Source organism: Squalius cephalus (assembly GCF_949319135.1).
Source record: "Squalius cephalus genome assembly, chromosome: 10".
In the NCBI taxonomy this organism is placed as follows: domain Eukaryota; kingdom Metazoa; phylum Chordata; class Actinopteri; order Cypriniformes; family Leuciscidae; genus Squalius; species Squalius cephalus.
Window position 1 is genome coordinate 20,980,937 of NC_137131.1, and position 19,452 is coordinate 21,000,388.

General features: G+C 42.3%; 1 long non-coding RNA gene across 1 annotated transcript; it reads left to right on the forward strand.

Annotated features, from left to right (window-relative positions):
- The first annotated feature begins 15,958 nt into the window (after window positions 1-15,958).
- On the forward strand, window positions 15,959-17,053 carry LOC307165540. Its single transcript, XR_013822495.1, has 3 exons — window positions 15,959-16,037; window positions 16,665-16,900; window positions 16,981-17,053. It is a non-coding gene; the product is annotated as an uncharacterized lncRNA (long non-coding RNA).
- The last annotated feature ends 2,399 nt before the right edge of the window (window positions 17,054-19,452 follow it).

A 19,452-nucleotide genomic window follows, 5' to 3' on the forward strand; every position in this document is an offset into this window, starting at 1 on the left:
GATTTTTATTAAGAGGGGGTCATTTTTTAGGATTCTTAACCCAACCCAAGTCTCTGAGACCCTGACACCTTGCTCTTCTGGAGACTCCAGGTAGGTTGCAGTTCTGGAAAATGGTGGCGCTGGAGACTAAAGGGTTCCTGATGGTTTCACACTTAATTCTTCACCTTAATTCTTCATTCTTTTAAAGTTAACGTGTGTCTTTTCTTCTCCACCTGTATTTGTCTGACCCTGCTGACCTAATGAGCATTTCACTGTCCAATGGTCATGCCTTAACTGCAATCTCTAATAATGCATTAGTATTGCATCCTTCTCATGGGCATTTAATAATTTTTGACTTTTCAGTCTGAGTTAAATCTCTTTTTTAGCTTATTTTATCTGTAAAAGAAAACTTGCCTAATAATTCTGCACACCTGAAAATAAGGCATTTTTCATTTCCAGCCTTCATGAACAATTATATATCACTTATAAATGATTAAATACAAAATTAATTGTAGTTATTACGATTAATGTGGTTTGGAATTGGTCAAATGTGCCTGGAAAAAAAATATGATCAGAAAATCAATGTGCCTAATAATTCTGCACATACTGTATATATGAAGACTTCATGATGCAAAAGCCTCTGAGTGCCATCTGAAATTTTCTTCTAAAACAATCATTTGTATCAAGCTCGTATATTTAAGTTCAGTAATTTCACTTTAATGACAATTAATAGGTAGTCTACTTTTCATTGCCATTTAAGTGTTAACATAAACATACAAGCTTGATAAAAATGCTCTTTTAGAAGAAAATTTCAGATGGTACTTAGAGGCTTTTGTCTCTGAAGTCATCATATATATATAAAATGATATTATTTAGATTTTGTTTATTTAAATGACTATTATTATCAGCTATCTTTGCAACAAAAACAGAAGAGAGACGTAAGCATTATTTCTGCCATCTGTATAGCTCGAAAATCATTGCCTGTTCTCTGGTTTGTATAATAGTAACTTATACAACTACGTTTGGATTATTAGACAATGTCGAAATAAAGTGAATCTGCAGAGTGTTGCATTCAAAGGCATGTATTGTATCAGTATCATGTATCAGAAAAAGCGCTATATAAATGTAACAAATTATTAATTATGTATTGACAGAGAAGAGTTAAAAACTCTTCACATGTGCTCACGCTCATGACTGCTACTGAACATCTGAACACAAAAAAAAAAAAAAAAAAAAAAAAAAAAAGTACTTCGACGGATCTTCTTCTGACTGTTCTCCAAAATATAATCAAATGTATATTTCTGCAAGCATGTTTAAACTGGTTAACTGTGTCTACTACGGCAGGCAAAGGCATTCGTTTTCAATTCGAGTTCGCACGCCACTGCGCAACAATACACACAATACCGCGGGATGGCGGGTGTTCATAAACTGTGAACAATGGTAGCTTTATTTAATGTAAATTAATGTATATGTCCAAAAAAACGGGTAATGTCATACTTTCTAGTATCGTGGCGTAATAATCTGTTTGGTTGTAAAATGTATTACCTGAGTGAAATGAAATCGAATATATCATCCTGACTCCTGTGGAATCATTCATTCAGACAGCTTACGAAGATGTTCAAGTTCAACTAATAAAGATCTTCATCGCTGGCAAAAATATGATGCATTTGAAGATTTGCTCTCACTTGACTTGTGCTTAAAACTTGATGTGCTTAAAACTTCCTGTTACGACTCCGAGTCCAGTGTGAATTGAAATCGCTTCAGATGATTCAGTGCGTGCAGGGAACTGAACAGATCATTCAAACTGATTCGCGAACCGATTTAGACAGATCTAACTTGTTGTTTGATGAAGTCTTTGAACAGAATCGACTCAAAAGAGTGATTCATTTGTGAATTGAGCATCGCTCAAGTCCAGAAAAAAAGATACAGCGCCCTTGGAATAAACTACGCATTTAACACCACATATTGCATTAAAATAAAGTAACGAGAGGAACGTCGCCCAATGTAACAAAGTAAAAGTACAATTTTTTCATTAGAAATGTACTCGAGTTAAAGTAAAAAGTACCCACATTCAAATCTACTCTTAAAAGTAACATTTTCCTAAAAAAGTACTCAAGTAAATGTAACGAAGTAAATGTACTTCGTTACTACCCACCTCTGCTTGCAGTTGATGGAGATTTGTGGGATGGACATTCAGGGCACGAAGCTCCCGGTCCACCACATCCCAAAGATGCTCTATTGGGTTGAGATCTGGTGACTGTGGGGGCCATTTTAGTACAGTGAACTCATTGTCATGTTCAAGAAACCAATTTGAAATGATTCGAGCTTTGTGACATGGTGCATTATCCTGCTGGAAGTAGCAATCAGAGGATGGGTACATGGTGGTCATAAAGGGATGGACATGGTCTGAAACAATGCTCAGGTAGGCCGTGGCATTTAAACGATGCCCAATTGGCACTAAGGGGCCTAAAGTGTGCCAAGAAAACATCCCCCACACCAGCCTGCACAGTGGTAACAAGGCATGATGGATCCATGTTTTCATTCTGTTTACGCCAAATTCTGACTCTACCATCTGAATGTCTCAACAGAAATCGAGACTCATCAGACCAGGCAACATTTTTCCAGTCTTCAACTGTCCAATTTTGGTGAGCTCGTGCAAATTGTAGCCTCTTTTTCCTATTTGTAGTGGAGATGAGTGGTACCCGGTGGGGTCTTCTGCTGTTGTAGCCCATCCGCCTCAAGGTTGTGCGTGTTGTGGCTTCACAAATGCTTTGCTGCATACCTCGGTTGTAACGAGTGGTTATTTCAGTCAAAGTTGGTCTTCTATCAGCTTGAATCAGTCGGCCCATTCTCCTCTGACCTCTAGCATCAACAAGGCATTTTCGCCCACAGGACTGCCGCATACTGGATGTTTTTCCCTTTTCACACCATTCTTTGTAAACCCTAGAAATGGTTGTGCGTGAAAATCCCAGTAACTGAGCAGATTGTGAAATACTCAGACCGGCCCGTCTGGCACCAACAACCATGACACGCTCAAAATTGCTTTCCCATTCTGACATTCAGTTTGGAGTTCAGGAGATTGTCTTGACCAGGACCACACCCCTAGATGCATTGAAGCAACTGCCATGTGATTGGTTGATAAGATAATTGCATTAATGAGAAATTGAACAGGTGTTCCTAATAATCCTTTAGGTGAGTGTATATGTATATATGTATATATATATATATAAACGATATGTTACAGACGAACTATGAATGTTTAGACAAGATTTCGTTGACTAGTTGTGGATAGATTATAAAGTTTTTACTGTAAAATAGACTACTGCCACATCAAGCTTTTGTTTGCCAATTTCTACTCATATGTTAAATATATAGTATGGGATGTTGTGTCAAAAAAAAAAGTAGGTATATTGAATAATCAACTAAGATGTTATTATAGTGTTTGTTCCAATGTATATTCAAACTAATGAACTTTGAAATACATATGATAAAATTTATGCTTTTTACAAAGAAAGATTACACTTGAAATATTATTTTAATTGTTGTTGATTTACATGTGAAAAGTTTTTATTAAAATAGCCCAAAAATATTTACAAGGTAGATGTAAACAAAATCCTAAGATGTTAATATAAGCCTTCTCATTAAATTATTTATTATTGTGTTTCATGAACTTTCTGAAAATACAGTATGAGATTTAACTGCACAATTACTAGAAATGTTTACCTTGGATATTATACAATTTGCAGGCATACACAATTTGTGAAAAAAGTTTGTTTTGCATACATTTTTTTCCAGATGTTTCCAACTCTAACTTTCGAATCAATTCTATAGAATGGCCCATTTAGCCTATTTGAAGAGGATTTGTTTCCAGGTATGACTGTGTACTTAAAATGTGCTTTTGACTTTTATTTATATTTGGATTACATTGTTAACTATTCTAAATAAATTAAAAGCAATATATATATATATATATATATATATATATATTTATTTTGTCCTCACATTCTTTCTAGTAGTTCCCTCTCAGTGGGCTCATTATGCAGCTCATTATCTTATGTGTGAATCACAGCATTATTCATGATCATTCATGCACCCACACATATTGCCTTTCTAAACAAAAAGTATCTTACAAAATTTAAATCAATAGATTGTTTTATGTGAATGAGTAGGCAAGATCATTTTCAGATCATTTTCAAGCAAAAACTCTAGGCGACAACATCCATTAGTCAAAAGTCTTGGACACATATTTAGTACATTGTTTTTTAAATAACCATGCATAAACATTATTCTCTCAAAAATACAAACACTTTAAGTGCACTCCTTCTGTCACATTGGCTTTCCCATCATGAACTATACTTCCCATAACCCATTGCCTGGACGCATTATTGTTTAAATCACTTCCACCTGTGTGTCATTACCCTTGTCTATTTAAGCCCTGTTTATTCAGTCATTCTCTGCGAAATCTTGTACGTCACACTGCATTTCTGAGCATGCTCTCATTTCTCCTGTGTTTTGGTTTTGGTTTTGACCTTCTGCATGATTTCCTGGATTCCCTTGTTTGTCCATTATTTCTACCCTTGATGGATCGACTGATCGATTGCTCCTGTCTGCCTTGCTGCTGGTTTGTGTCTGTAAGCTCCGTATAGCTTTCTGTTTTGAATCTCTATTTACTATCATTTTGTTTATATTGCTAAATATAACTTACTCATCAACATATATTAGAAATAGTCTAAATATTGCCTATCACATTAATCTGACATTGCTAGCTTTTATCTAAATAGTTATCGCTAGCACAACACGCTAGTATCTCGCTAGCCTGTTTACCTGCCATCCGTGCTTTGCCGCCTTTTTTTCTCGCACTTTTTACGAGTCTATCAAACAACAGTGGTAAGTAGGATCAGTCAACAAACACGGTGAGTAATGTCTTCTCCTGTTATTGTCACTTGCACTTCGTGTCACATGTATAGCATAACCTTCTCTGTCAGCACAGAGGGCTTTTCATGTGATAAATGCAGGGAGATAGTCAGGCTGATGGAGAAGATTTCAGAACTAGAGACACGCATCCCAACTTTAATCGAGGGTAGTAAGAATGCAAGGGCTTTAGATATTGCTTTGGATGCGACTAGCTTAGTGAACTCTGTACATTGTTCGGTTCCGGCTATAGAGCCTGTGCAGCAGGGCAACTGGGTGACTGTGAGACGCTGTAGTTGCTGGACAAAATACCACTCTTCTGTTCCGATTACCATAACAAACAGATTCTCCCCACTCAGTGAAACACCCACTGAGAATCCTGTTGAAAGTGCCCTAGTTACTGGCGATTCTATTACACGGAACGTGAAAATAGAGACACCAGCCACCGTAGTCACATGTTTGCCGGGAGCCAGAGCGCCTGACATCAAAGCAAATTTAAAAGTGCTGGCTCTAAGATTATTATTCATATTGATAATAATGATGTTCGACTTCGCCAGTCGGAATTAAAAATTAAAAACTAAAATTAACGTTACAGAGGTGTGTGAACTCGCAAGTACGATGTCAGGCAGTGTAATTTGCTTTGGCCCCCTTCCTGTTCGCCAGAGTGATAATTAGTAGACTGTTCTCACTCAATGGCTTGCTGTCTAAGTGGTGTCCGCAAAATAATATTGAATTCATAGACAATTGGAAAGGTTTTTGGGGCAGACCTGACCTGTTGAAAAGAGATTGTATTCATCCCTCCTGGGATGGTGCTGCTCTTCTCTCTAGTAATATGGCACATAGTCTTAGAGCTCAAACATGAATTGAACATGATAAACATAGTGGCATGGCACATACATTTATATATATATATATATATATATATATATATATATATATATATATATATATATAAATGTATGTATATATATATATATATATATATATATATATATAAACACAGTAAACAACATGTTTTGTTTGTTTGCTTTTTTACTTAAGTGAGCATCGTGCAGGGCTTTACTGTGGCAGTGTCACAAGCTCTCATCTTGCTCTTATCATCCGATCGTGGTTGTATCTCTCTATTTTTGCTGAATTTGATACTATTGACTACAACATTCTTTTAAATAGACTCGGAAATTATGTTGGCATTAGTGGAATTGCATTATCATGGTTTAAATCATACTTACCTGACCGTTATCAGTTTGTAGCAGTAAATTAAGAGTTCTCTTAACTCGTCTCTCGTACTGCGTAAGATATCTTACGCTAGGGGAAAATCCTTTTTCCGCGAGATATTGAAGCCAAAAATTATCCTTAATTTTTCAATAATGCAAAACGCGTTGCGGCAGCATACAGACATAGGCGAGGCAGCTCGCGCGCCTATTGGCTGTTCTGCGGCAACTGCAACAGCCTATCGAGCGAGGCCTGGCGTGACGCCAGACCCAATGAGGGTGCTTCGGGCCCGTTGCGTCACATCCCGCCAAAACGGGCGTGGTCTAGGCCTATAAATACCGCTCGCAGGCAGCTATTATCTGATTTTTCATCCTTCAAGCGAAGCACACGCATCGCTGGAGCTGGAGAGAAGCCGCGCCGTCTGAGAGAGAGCATCTTCAGCGGGACGAGTCACTGAAGTCGCTGGCCGCGCCGCCTTCCTTGCCTTCCTGCTGCGCTTTCCGGCGCTTATATCCTTTTACTCTCTGTACTGTGTGTGTGTGTGTCGCCGCCGCGACACACATCCTAAAAGAGCAGCGTCTTTTTTAAGATGCCTTCCTGCGGCTCGTGCAGAGCCACACTCAGCGACGGGGACCGCCACATGATCTGCGTTTCCTGCCTGGGTGAGGAACATGCAGCTCTCGCGCTCGCTGACGGCGGCTGCCCTCACTGCGAGCTATTGCCCATGGCGACTCTGAGGACTCGCCTGGCCTTCTTCGCCGAGACTGCTCCCCCGCCTGCCGCAGTGTCGCGCCGCAAAAAGCGCCGTGCCCAGCGGGTCCCGGAACCTTCCCCCAGCCGCCAAAGCTTGCCGGTTCGCCCACCTTCACCGGCTTCGTCAGCCTCTCTTCCTGACGGACAGCGGGCGCTGTCTGCCGCCGCTTCCGTCGACATTGCTGACTAGGAAGCCCTGCTGGGAGAGGAGGAATCCTGCTCTATCCTGGCGTCAGGCAGTGAGGATTGGGCGAGCTCTGAGGATCTCGCGCCCCCTGCCCGCACATCGTCAGGCAAGAGAGCGTCCATCGAGACGGAGCTCATGCGAGTACTCGCACAGGCGAGCCTCGAGTGGTCTTCGCCCGAGCAGCCCGCTCACAACCGGCTGGATGGCTTTTTTCTGCCTGGGGAGTGCGCTTCGCTTGCGTCCAAACCAGCGCCCTTTCTTCCTGAGCTACATGAAGAAGTCGCTAAGTCCTGGAACGCCCCCTATTCAGCTAGAGTGCGTCCATCTGTTTCTTTGGCATTCTCTGCAGTTGACGATGCCAAGAACAGGGGATACCATTCGCTGCCGCCGGTCGAAGAGGCGATAGCGGCCCACTTATGCCCGCCCTCCGCTGGACGGCGCACTAAGCTGACCCTACCCTCAAAAGCTTGCCGCACGACGTCAAGCCTGCTCCGCCGCACTTTCTCCGCCGCCGGGCAAGCTGCGTCAGCGCTGCACACCATGGCCACGTTGCAGATCTTCCAGGCCGATCTCCTCCGAAAGCTGGATGAGAAAGGACCCGACGCGATCTGCGTGCCGGACTTAAGAAGCGCCACGGACCTCGCTCTCCATGCCACTAAGTCCGCAGCACAGGCCATTGGACAGAGTATGGCCTCTCTTACTGTGACTGAGAGGCACCTGTGGCTGACGCTCTCAGAGATGGCCGAGTCCGAGCGCACCGCGTTCCTCGACGCCCCGCTTTCTCCCGCTGGCCTCTTTAGATCCTCCGTGAAGGATTTTGCGGAGAGATTCACCGAGGTACAGAAAGCGTCACAAGCTATGAAGCACTTCCTCCCGAAGCGCTCCAGCTCTGCAGCAGGCCGTGCGAAACCGTCTGCACAGAGCTCACAGCCCCAGCCACCGCCCACTGCCGCCACTTCGCAGCGCCACCAGGTCCGAAGCGCGAGACCGCGCTCTCGCTCATCCGGCCGCCGCCCCGCCATGCGTGGCCCGCGGCCTAGGATTGTGGTAAAGCCCGAGGCCCCGAAGTCGTTCTAGCACGCCTAGGAAAACGACGGTGTTCGAGTCCCGCCGCGGCCGGACTTCCACCAAAGCTATTCGCTCGTCCAGTTCCAGCAAATGTGACTGGTCCAGTGTTTTCTGCAGCCAACGCCGGTTCTGTCGCCCCCTTGCCTGCACACAAATGCCGTTTTCATGGCTACCCAGATAAATCCCCAAGAGAGTGTAATTTCTGGTGTCCCGGCCACGGCCGATGGTGTTTCATGTGTAGAAAGAATGCCCACTGCCCAGTGCCCATCTCTACACACAAGCACAGCCTGTCACACAGGGCTCGCGCACATAAAATCGACTCAGATCGATTGCGCATCAAACGTGGTAAATGTGCCCACTACCCAGTGCCCACAAACACTACGTTATGCATGTCTCACGGTTTCTGTAAAAACTAAACCAACGTGCATTCGCTTCACTCAAGCGAACAATGCTTTCGGTGTGGTAAATGTGCCCGCTATCCCGCGCCCACATCCACACACAGACATGACAGTTCCTACGGGACTCGCCCAGCCCTCCCCCTCTCGGTTGACTGCCGCAGAGCAGTCGAGCGCGAGCAATCTGCCCGCTGTTATCAGCGCGCCCCCTGCCTCAAATGTCACGAGCGCGACGCCTGTGTTACAGCACACCGAAGCCTCTCCATCGCTGAGCGAACGGAGCGCGCCTCGTATTCAACCCCTAGCTATTCATGCAGATGCATGGGCAAAGCTGCCCGGGGTTTCGAAGTGGGTGCTAGACATTATAAAAAGAGGCTATTCGCTGCAGTTTCGCCGACGCCCTCGCCGCGTCACGTCACAGGCGATTTTTGAGATTCGCCTTCGAGGGCCAGGCATATCAGTACACAGTCCTGCCGTTCGGTTTATCCCTGGCTCCCCGTACATTTACGAAGTGCATGGATGCGGCGCTCGCACCCCTCAGAATGAGGGGCGTGCGAGTACTGAACTATTTGGACGATTGGCTGATTCTAGCGCAATCTCGCTCAGTGCTCATAGAGCACACGACCATTTTACTCGATCACCTCGAGAATTTGGGTCTCAGAGTCAATTGGGCGAAGAGCTCTCTGTCCCCCAGTCAGACGATATCTTTCCTGGGCACAGATTTGGACTTGCTGTCCATGATAGTGCGACTAATCCCCACAGCGCGGTAGACATTCAGCGCACAGCGAACTCTTACCGCTGCGGCGCATCTGTCCCGCTCAAGAAATTTCAGAAGATGCTGGGTCTCATGGCCTCAGCATCATCAGTGCTCCAGCTGGGCCTGCTCCGCATGCACCCACTGCAGTTCTGGCTGAAAGCGCGAGTCCCACGCCGAGCGTGGACATCCGGTCTGCTTCGTCTCAAGGTCAATCAGAAGTGCGTCACAGCTCTGAAACCTTGGAAAGCGGACGACTGGTACCGATCAGGTGTAAGCCTGGGGACTTCCTCGAGGGTGAAGGTGGTGTCTACGGACGCATCGAGGGCAGACCGTTCTTCGGCCAGAGGTCAGAACGGGAGAAGCTCCTGCACATAGGAGAGACCTCCTCTCTGAGGCCCACGGCTCGATCTGGCATCCTCACCCGGAATTGTGGTCCCTTCATGTCTGGGCCATCAACGGGTACATGTTGAACTCCCTAAGGGAGTGTTAAACACGATCACGCAGGCTAGAGCTCCGTCTACGAGACGTCTCTACTCCTCGAAATGGTCAGTGTTTTCGGGCTGGTGCACAGCCCGTGGCGTGTCACCCACAGACTGTGGAGTGACGGAGGTGCTTTCCTTCCTACAAGAGCTGTTGGATAAGGGCAGGACCCCTTCCACGCTCAAAGTTTATGTGGCGGCTATAGCAGCGTTCTCGAGAACAACGCTTGGTCAGTCAATAGGAAGGAACGATTTAGTCATCCGCTTCCTTAGAGGGGCTAAGAGACTGAATCCTCCCAGACCTCCCTCAGTCCCCGTATGGGACCTTTCTACGGTGCTGGAAGCCATGAAAGGTGGCCCAGTCGAGCCTTTACAGACGATTGATCTGAAACATCTGTCTTTCAAGACTGTGTTTCTGCTGGCTCTCGCTTCAGTGAAGCGCATAGGGGACTTACACGCGCTCTCAGTGAGCGCAACGTGCATGGAATTTGGGCCTAATGACTCAAGGGTTATACTCAAACCTAAGCACGGTTATGTTCCAAAATCCCTCAACACACCGTTTAGGGCGCAGGTCATTTCCCTGTCAGCCCTACCGGTCCCTGATGAGGAAAGAGACGCGAGCCTCCTTTGCCCAGTCAGGGCATTGCGAGCTTATGTGTCTCGCTCGTCTGTTTTCAGACAGACAGAGCAGCTCTTTGTTTCGTTCAGCGGGCGCTCTAAGGGACTAGCCGCGTCGAAACAGAGCCTATCCAGATGGATAGTTGATGCTATTGCGCTAGCATACGCCTCCAAGAGCATGCAGTGCCCGATGGGTGTCAGAGCGCACTTCACGAGAGGCATGGCCTCTTCGTGGGCCTGGTCAAGTGGGATTGCCTTGCAAGATATTTGTACGGCGGCGGGCTGGGCCTCCCCGTCTACATTTATAAGGTTTTACAACCTAGAGGTTCCCGCCCTGCAGGCCAGGCTGCTGTCGGTCTAGTTAACCAGTATTGTCTGTCCTGATGCTATCAGCTCAGAATGCTGCGTCTACTGAGCACAGCTAAATGATCGACAGTGTAAAACAATAGCACAAAGATGTGTTTGGGCAAACTGTGTAAGACCCACATTTCCCCATCAGTTCAGGCCGTACCCCGCCCTGTCTGTATGATGTAATTCGCGTCTAAGCTACCCTGCTATACGTGGAAGAGTGCGGCTTCGCCCCTCCCTCTTCCCGGACTCCCTGTGAGTTCCCTGGGTGATTGCGCACTATATGAATCCCGGGCTTTCGCCCTTGGGTCTTTGGTGTCAGATCCCAGCATGCACGGCGTCTTGCATTGGGTCCCCTAGCGTAAGATATCTTACACAGTACGAGAGACCTCTCGTAAGAGAACGTACTCGGTTACTAACGTAACCTCGGTTCTCTCTAGTAGAGGGAATGAGTACTGCGTATCTTGCCGTGCATGCACACGCTCTGGTTGCTTCGGTGATGAAAAACCAGATAATAGCTGCCTGCGAGCGGTATTTATAGGCCTAGACCACGCCCGTTTCGGCGGGATGTGATGCAGCGGGCGCGAAGCACCCTCATTGGGTCTGGTGTCACGCCAGGCCTCGCTCGATAGGCTGCTGCAGTTGCCGCAGAACAGCCAATAGGCGCGCGAGCTGCCTCGCCTATGTCTGTATGCTGCCGCAACGCGTTTTGCATTATTGAAAAATTAAGGATAATTTTTGGCTTCAATATCTCGCGGAAAAAGGATTTTCCCCGAGCGTAAGATATCTTACGCAGTACTCGTTCCCTCTACTAGAGAGAACCGAGGTTACGTTAGTAACCGAGTACGATTTCTTATCGATCACATGTTCAGTATGGAGTACCACAAGGCTCAGTACTAGGACCATTGCTGTTCACTCTGTACATGCTACCCTTGGGAGATATCATTAGGAAGCATGGCATTAGTTTTCACTGTTATGCTGATGATACTATATTTCTTAAAAGCTCTATATTTCTTCATGCCCTGATGAAACTTACCAATTCACAAAATTAACGGTTTAGCTCCCCAGTACTTGAGTGAGCTCTTAATGCATTATAGTCATTCACATCTATTGCAATCTCAAAACTCTAGCCAGTTGATAATACCTAGAATATCAAAATCAACTGCTGGCGGTAGATCCTTTTCCTATTTAGCACCAAAACTTTGTAACAGTCTTTCTAACATTGTCTGGGAAGCAGACACACTCAGATTGTCAGTTTAAATCTAGAATAAAAGCACATCTCTTTTACCTGGCATTCACATAGAACATTATAGATTTCTATTATTCAAATCAGTTAAATGATTATTAGGCTGCATAGATTAGGTCAGCCGGAACCGGGGACACTTCCTATAACACCCAGTGTACTTGTTACATCATAAGAAGAATGGCATCTATGCTAATGTTAGTCATTCAGTTTATTCCGAGGTTTACTGAAGTCAGCTGGATCCAGGCCGTATCCAGATCAGACGGTGAACCTCCACCTGGACACAATCACAACGCATCCCTGAAGTGCCATTATTATATCCCTGAAGTGCCATTATTATTATTATTATTTTATTAAAAAATAAAAGCGTGGAGCGCGTTAAGGGTTTTCTGTTAGAACGGTGTTGTATAAGCGGCCCCTAAGTTAATAAATAATGATCTTTGCAACAGAAGTGAATCAATCAAAACTATCTTTAGCTGGACAATAAATTTATTCTAGAGCTGCTGTAAAGCCAAAACAATCTCTTTTACTTTAATTTCCTATTATCATTGTAGCTCCTTTGAAACAGTCCATTTTGTTAAAAGTGCTATATAAATGAAGGTGACTTGACTTGACTTTTGCTTGTTTTGTCAACCCTTCATGTCTCATACGTGACACCTGGCAAGAGCCAGGATATTATTTAATATAACTCGGCTGAAAGAAGAAAGTCATACACCTAGGATGGCTTGAGGGAATTATGGGATAATTTAAAATGTTCCTTTGAGAATTAGGTGGAATATTTTTGCAAGACACAAATTGCTGTTTACTCACTAGGTTACAGTGGTAAATGGCTTGTGGGTGCTACTCGTTTTTAAAAGTGTGCATTTTTTAAATGTGCATACTTCATTTGCAGGTTAATATCTCCATTGTCAAGGGTCACTCTCCCTCATGTAGTGACTTGGCATTTGCAGGAACTGTGCCTAGTGCATTAATAACAATAACAATAAAAAAGATAATAGGCGCTTAAAGCTCACCTCATCAAAGGGGAGATTAGTGGCAACTTTATTAACTAGGCAGAGCGGTCATTGAGAGAACATACATAATTCAGTGAGCTGTCTGTGGGAAAGCACTTTGATTTAATTCTGCAGAATCGAGTTTGCGGCTACGTCGACACTACTGTATGAACTAGAGATCCCCTCATTCTTGCTCTCTTTCACTGTTTGTTGCTTGTGTTATACATGCTCTCTTTCTTTCTCTCTCTCTCTCTTTCTCTTTGCATACCCTATGTTCACTCACTATGGTTCATTCCTTATCGTCAGGTAGCACCTTGGCAACACTCTTGCCAACTACATTAATCTCTCAGGCATGTGCCCTCAGCAGGAATAGTGAGAAAGGAGGGAGGAAAAAAAATTATATGAAAGGGAAGCCTGTTTTCCTCTTCTGTTTGTGCTATAAAAGAAATGAGACAGAATATGCAGAGTGCAGCCACATGTGTAAGATTCAAATGTTATGAGCACTGACACGTCATATTTCTTTATTAACACAGATTTTTGACTTTCAACCCAGTAAACACAGAAAGTTCCCCCACCGTTATTGTATGGATCACATTTGGTTATTTCTTTGGGAACCAAAACATAATTAAAGTATAATTAAATATAATTGTATGTATCCTAAATGCACATTATTGACTAAAATCATTTTCACAATTCACACAATAAACATTCATTGTTGTTTGAAATAAAAATGGAATGTTTTGTTTGTTTCATTATTTTTCACTATTTTAGTACTTTAATTTTTAAAAAGAGTAAAATAGTGAATATTTTACGCTTGTGCAAGCTTCAAATGTCATAACCACTGACTCTTTCTTTATTATCACAGATTTCTGACCTTCAACCGTAAACACAGAACTCTCCATGGTCATTATTGTGTGGTTTTATTTACAATTTACATTTATTTAACATTTATTTAAAAACATTTATTTAAAAAAATGTAATAAACATAAACTAACATTCTGAGAATGTTCTGGGCACCAAAAAATTGTTAGCTCTGAAGAGGTGTATTCCTATATAGAGATAGTTACCCACCTCTCTTGGAATGCCACATATATAAAAGACCCAAGTAAGCTGAGCTCTTGTGGGTTTGTTTGTGTTTTGTTTCGATTTCTGAGCTCAGATGGGAAGTTATAAACAGAGAGGGGGCAGGTTTTGATATGAGGAGTGAAATAGCTTTCCCTCCCATGTGTCGCACTGTGAATCCTTAAGGGGCAGCTGCTGTGACTGATGTAATGGCAAGGCAGTATCAGCAGCAATAGCAGGGAACTGAGACGCGGCTTATATGAGCAGGACCTGGGGCTTGAAGTAGGGTGGGGTAATAGTGCCGATAGGAGCAGCAGCCACATTGCAATCAGTTCCGCTGCTCTGACTCACTCTGTCACCTGGTGGCTTGTCACCACAACCACCATGGTATTTTGATATGTGGGAGTTCCTATAAGATGATATTAATGGCAGGATGAACCCAGAGTTAGTTATCTGTCCCTGAAACACAGCCTCAGACAAGGGGAGGGCTCTTTCCTCAGCAAACTGCTGCGGATATTATATAATGCTGAAAAATAGCAGACAAACAGCCTCCTCCAAGGCCAGAGCAGTCAGACTCTCATTTAATCTCTTCCTTGTTTTATTTCAAGGTTTTTCTCGGTTGGATATATGAGTGTGTGTTTTTTCAAGGATAAAAGGAGGCGAGATTCACAAACATCTCTGCAGTGATGTGGAGATTTTAATGGCTCTCTTGGGGAAGCCTGTGGTCTGTTTTGGTGAGATGGAAGACCTGTTGCTGTCTCTGCTGGGACGTTTTTGCATTTCCCACTTCTCACTCTCTTCAAACTGCAAACACTCTGACACTAAAAGACTGTACTCACATCTCTTGTGCTTATTCACAGTTTGGCCAGCAAGCTATATGTCTGAATTTACTTTCAAATGCAAATTGCCGTTTCTTAAAGGTGCAGCAGTCACATCCTTTAGATGTGAGCTGTCTTGTTTTTGGGTTGGTTGCCATGTTTGTTTTGAGACAAACTTTATTACATTTTCTAGACCTACTTAGATCACTTGGTCACAAGTAGACATTCTAAAGTCTGGTTGTGCTTGTAACCCAAAGGTTAAAGGGGGGGTGAAATGCTCATTTTCACTCAATCTCCTGTTAATCTTGAGTACCTATAGAGTAGTATTGCATCCTTCATATCTCCAAAAAGTCTTTAGTTTTATTATATTTATAACAGAAAAGATAGGCTGTACCGAGTCTTTCCGGAAAAAAACGAGCGTCTGGAGGCGGGCCGTGTGGGCGAAGCCAGAGCCACAGAGAGAATCCGTCGATCTGGGCTTTGTTTATAAAACATTCATCGTCGAAATGCAGGGAACAAACAGCATCCACTGTTCCTAACGCTGGGTTCTTTGGTAAGCTTTCCCTCACATCCAAAAACACACTTTGGAGACACTATGCAGCGCTACCGATGATTTCCTATTGAAGCGCGTTGATATGCGCGGTCTCGCTCTCCTCTGGTCGACGTGTGCGCGGCCGCGCTTTTCCGGGAGAAATGCTCATACACTCTTAGAAGGAATGTGTAGAAAAATTACACAAATTATGTGTAACACTCTAATTTACACATTTTGTGTCAATATTAACTAAAACTGTGTATAAAAAAATAATCCATTTTACACATATCCATGTGTAGTTTAAAGTTTACACAACTTGGGTATTTACTCAAAGCATTTAACACAATATGAGTAGACTGATGTGCTTACACACTTTAATGTGTTAATTTTTATAACGCGACCGTTATTTAAATTAGCTAGTCGAACTGAACCAACCAATAAGGTGACTTTTGAGTGAACATAATCCAGTTCCAGTCAGTTGCAGTTCAGTAACGTTAGTAGATAAAAGTCTGTTAACGACAGCAACTATTTTGTTTTTACTATATTGTTGAAAATAAAACATGTACCTTATCACTTCGTTATCGACTACTCCTCGCGTCAAAACTGTTCGTGAAAACCACCTCTTTTACCAGGGAGGAGATGATTCGCGCCGAATCACGCCGGTGATGCTCAAGGTTCTTGAGGTAAGCTCGCTGTACTTGAATTATTTTTTTTCACTCATGTTCATTTACAAAAACAATATTTCCTGCTACTGTTATTTTAATACTGGCTTAAAAGCTAGGTTACGACGAGATTTTGCGGGCAAAAAACTCGACTATTGTCAATAGTGTAACGTTAAAGTTAGCTGAAGCACGACTAACTAAACCAAGCAGCTTTATGTTGATCAATGCTGCGAATTTGCGTGGAAACCCCGATTCAAAATCGGCATAATTTTTTTACACTTTCACTCGAAATTCCAGATACTGAAGAGACCTTTATTAATGGATTTTACACGCAAAATTTCGCCAAGCAATGGTAGCTAAACGTGACCGCACCTAGATTGTAACTTACAGTGCTACTCGATTTACAATACACAAAATGTTATCTGTAAAGGTGTTTTAAAAATCGTCTACTCTTTATTAATTTGATTAACGTTACGTATAAAATGTAATCGTAGTAGTGGATTTGAAAGTTTGCTGAAATGATTAGCAATATGTCATAAGTGCTCTTGAGTGATGTGCAGGCTAGGTAACTGTTAGCATACAATAACGTTACATGTGCTAACTTTATATAAAATAAGTGACCTTTGCATTATGTCTAATATTACACAGCAAATGAACCAATCAGAAGATGGACCATTTTCCACCGACCACCGTGTTCAGTCTCACCAGATTTAATTTATTCAGGTAAGCATTGCAGTAAAACTCACTAAATCATTAATTCATATCAAATCAAGCATTCTAAACAACTTAAGTTTTTATTTTTGCATTCTTTTGATCTATTATTAGGCCAAGGAGTCCGACCTGACCAGGAAGGTGCCTAATAAGCATAGCCTATCAGCGCACAGGTAGGTTAACTACTGAGGGAAAGAAAAAGATCATCACATGGGGATTTCTTGCATCATGTATCTTACTGTGTCTCAAACAGCTGTCCCTTCACTGCAAACAAGTTGAAATTGGCTAGCCTAAATCCCTGATTGCAGTTAAGCCTACGAATCTCATCATTTTTGGAGAGAATTAAGGAAATGTAAGTATTAAAATTTAATCTGGCATAATTTAGTTTACAGTTCAACTGAAATGTTTGAATGTGCTGACAAAAGGGTGTTACTTACAAATATATATATATATATTCTGAATTATAGTATGATGGAGATTAAAAACAATTTGATGCTTGTGTAATTTTCTCCTCTCTCTCTCTCCCTATTATATTTTTATATAGTGTTGGAACTGCGATCTTCTCTGAAGAAGAACTGAGCACATTTGTGTTGGTGGACACGTTTGCATCCAGGAAACAGGGGACTGATGCATATGTCACACTTTTCTGGAAACACTTCAGGAGTTTCAAAGTCGCGATCTGATTGGTTGAATTCTACAGGATGTTCGGGAGATGTGAGTGTCGTGTTCTTTATTGGTTCGCCTGGAAACAAATGCCGTGACACCAAAACCCCTCGTGGAAGAAGAATGCTATTGTGCTTACAACTGTGACAATGAGCGCTTACCAGGATCAACTAAACACTGGATTTTCAAAAGTATTTGAAGTTCGCGGCTCCATTGTTTAACGTTCTTGAATGAATAATTTATTAGATGCAGCCAGTCTGTTATTGTAGGGACATCAACATCATATATTATCACGCCCCTAAACATGACGCAGAACAAAACAAACTGTGATTGGTTGCGTTACATGGCAGTCAAACGTCCTCTTGGGTGGTCCAGACATTGATAATAATAATGAGAACTGTTTCTTGAGCATCAAATCATCATATAAGAGTGATTTCTGAAGGATCATGTGACACTGAAAACTTGAGTAATGATGCTGAAAATTCAGCTTTGATCACATGAATAAAATATTTTTTAAATATATTCAAATAGAAAACAGCTGTTTTACATTGTAATAATATTTCACAATATTTACTGTTTTTACTGTACTTTTGTATCAAATTAAATATTTGGTGAGCATAAGAGATTTCTTTCAAAAACATTAAAATGCTTAATATTTTCTAAACTTGGCCACCAATGTACATCAAGCCAAAAATGTTTTGGAAATAAGTGAAATTATTTTGAAGGTGGGGAAGTGTGTCATGTTACCTAATGAGATTGAGAAAATAACTGTTTTATCCTATGTTGGACATTTCCTTTTTGACTGCTTTAAATTGTATTGTTCTATTCTGGATTGAATTTAATTGTTGATATGCTAGTCATTATAATAAATAAGATAATCAACCACAGACTTTATTTTGTCAAATGCTTATTTTGTTTAGGATTTAGGATTTTAGATACCTTTCTTAACACAGTGTGTGTAGCCAAGGATAGCACATAATGTGGTAATGTTACACATGTTTACACATCTTTTACACATATTTTACACGTTTACACATCTTTTACACTTATTTTACACATGTTTACACATCTTTTACACATGTTTACACATCTTTATGTTAACCTTTCTGACACATTTAGTGTGTTAAACTCATTAACACAGTGAATGAGTTGAAATTAACACAAATCTAGTAGTCCTGGAGCTCACCCACAGATGTGTTAAAATTTAACACAGGTTGTGTCATTTTTGACACATTCTTTCTAAGAGTGTATAAGGAGTTCCACTCTGGTCTACGTCATTAGATCCACGGTCGAAAAAAAAACAGCCGAAACTTGTACCAACCCGGAAGTAAGATTTTCGGTACAGAAATTCTCCGTTATTCGTCCAAATATTTTTAAAAAACTTTGGCCATGTTAAGCATGAGAATCCATCTCTTTAACACTGTAAACAACTCTGAATACATGAAACACCATTGTACCCCCCCTTTAAGAATGTCACTACAGCTAAGATGTTAATCCATGTCAGCCCATTATGCAGTTAAAAACATTCTGGAAGGGAAATACCAGTACATAATGTGTCATATCAATGACAAAAGAGAATCAACACATGCTTTTTGCCATTGTCACCTATTACTGGACACGTCCACATTTTCAATGGTTGCCAATATCACTGTTATACTCTGGATGTCACTCGGCTCTCATTGAACATGAATGAGCCCAGGCTGCTTTAAGGTGCCCCTATTATCTTTGAACATGAATGTGCCCAGGCTGCTTTAAAGTACCCCTATTATCTTAAAGTTTTTTTTTTTTTTAAACCATTTTGTTTTAGAGGTCTCCTGTAACAGGTTTACATGCATCAAATGTCAAAAAAAACAGTTTAATTTTCTCATAATATACATTGCACATCACCACATTTGTCAATGATTCTCAACCAACTCGATGGATGAATCACTCTCTCTAAATCCCTCCTTTCCGCAAGCTACTCTGCTCTGACTGGCCGGCCAGATGGCACAGTCTGTTGTGATTGGTCTATCGTGTACAGCGCCTGTTGGAAACAAAAACTTCAGCTCCGTCCAGAAGATTC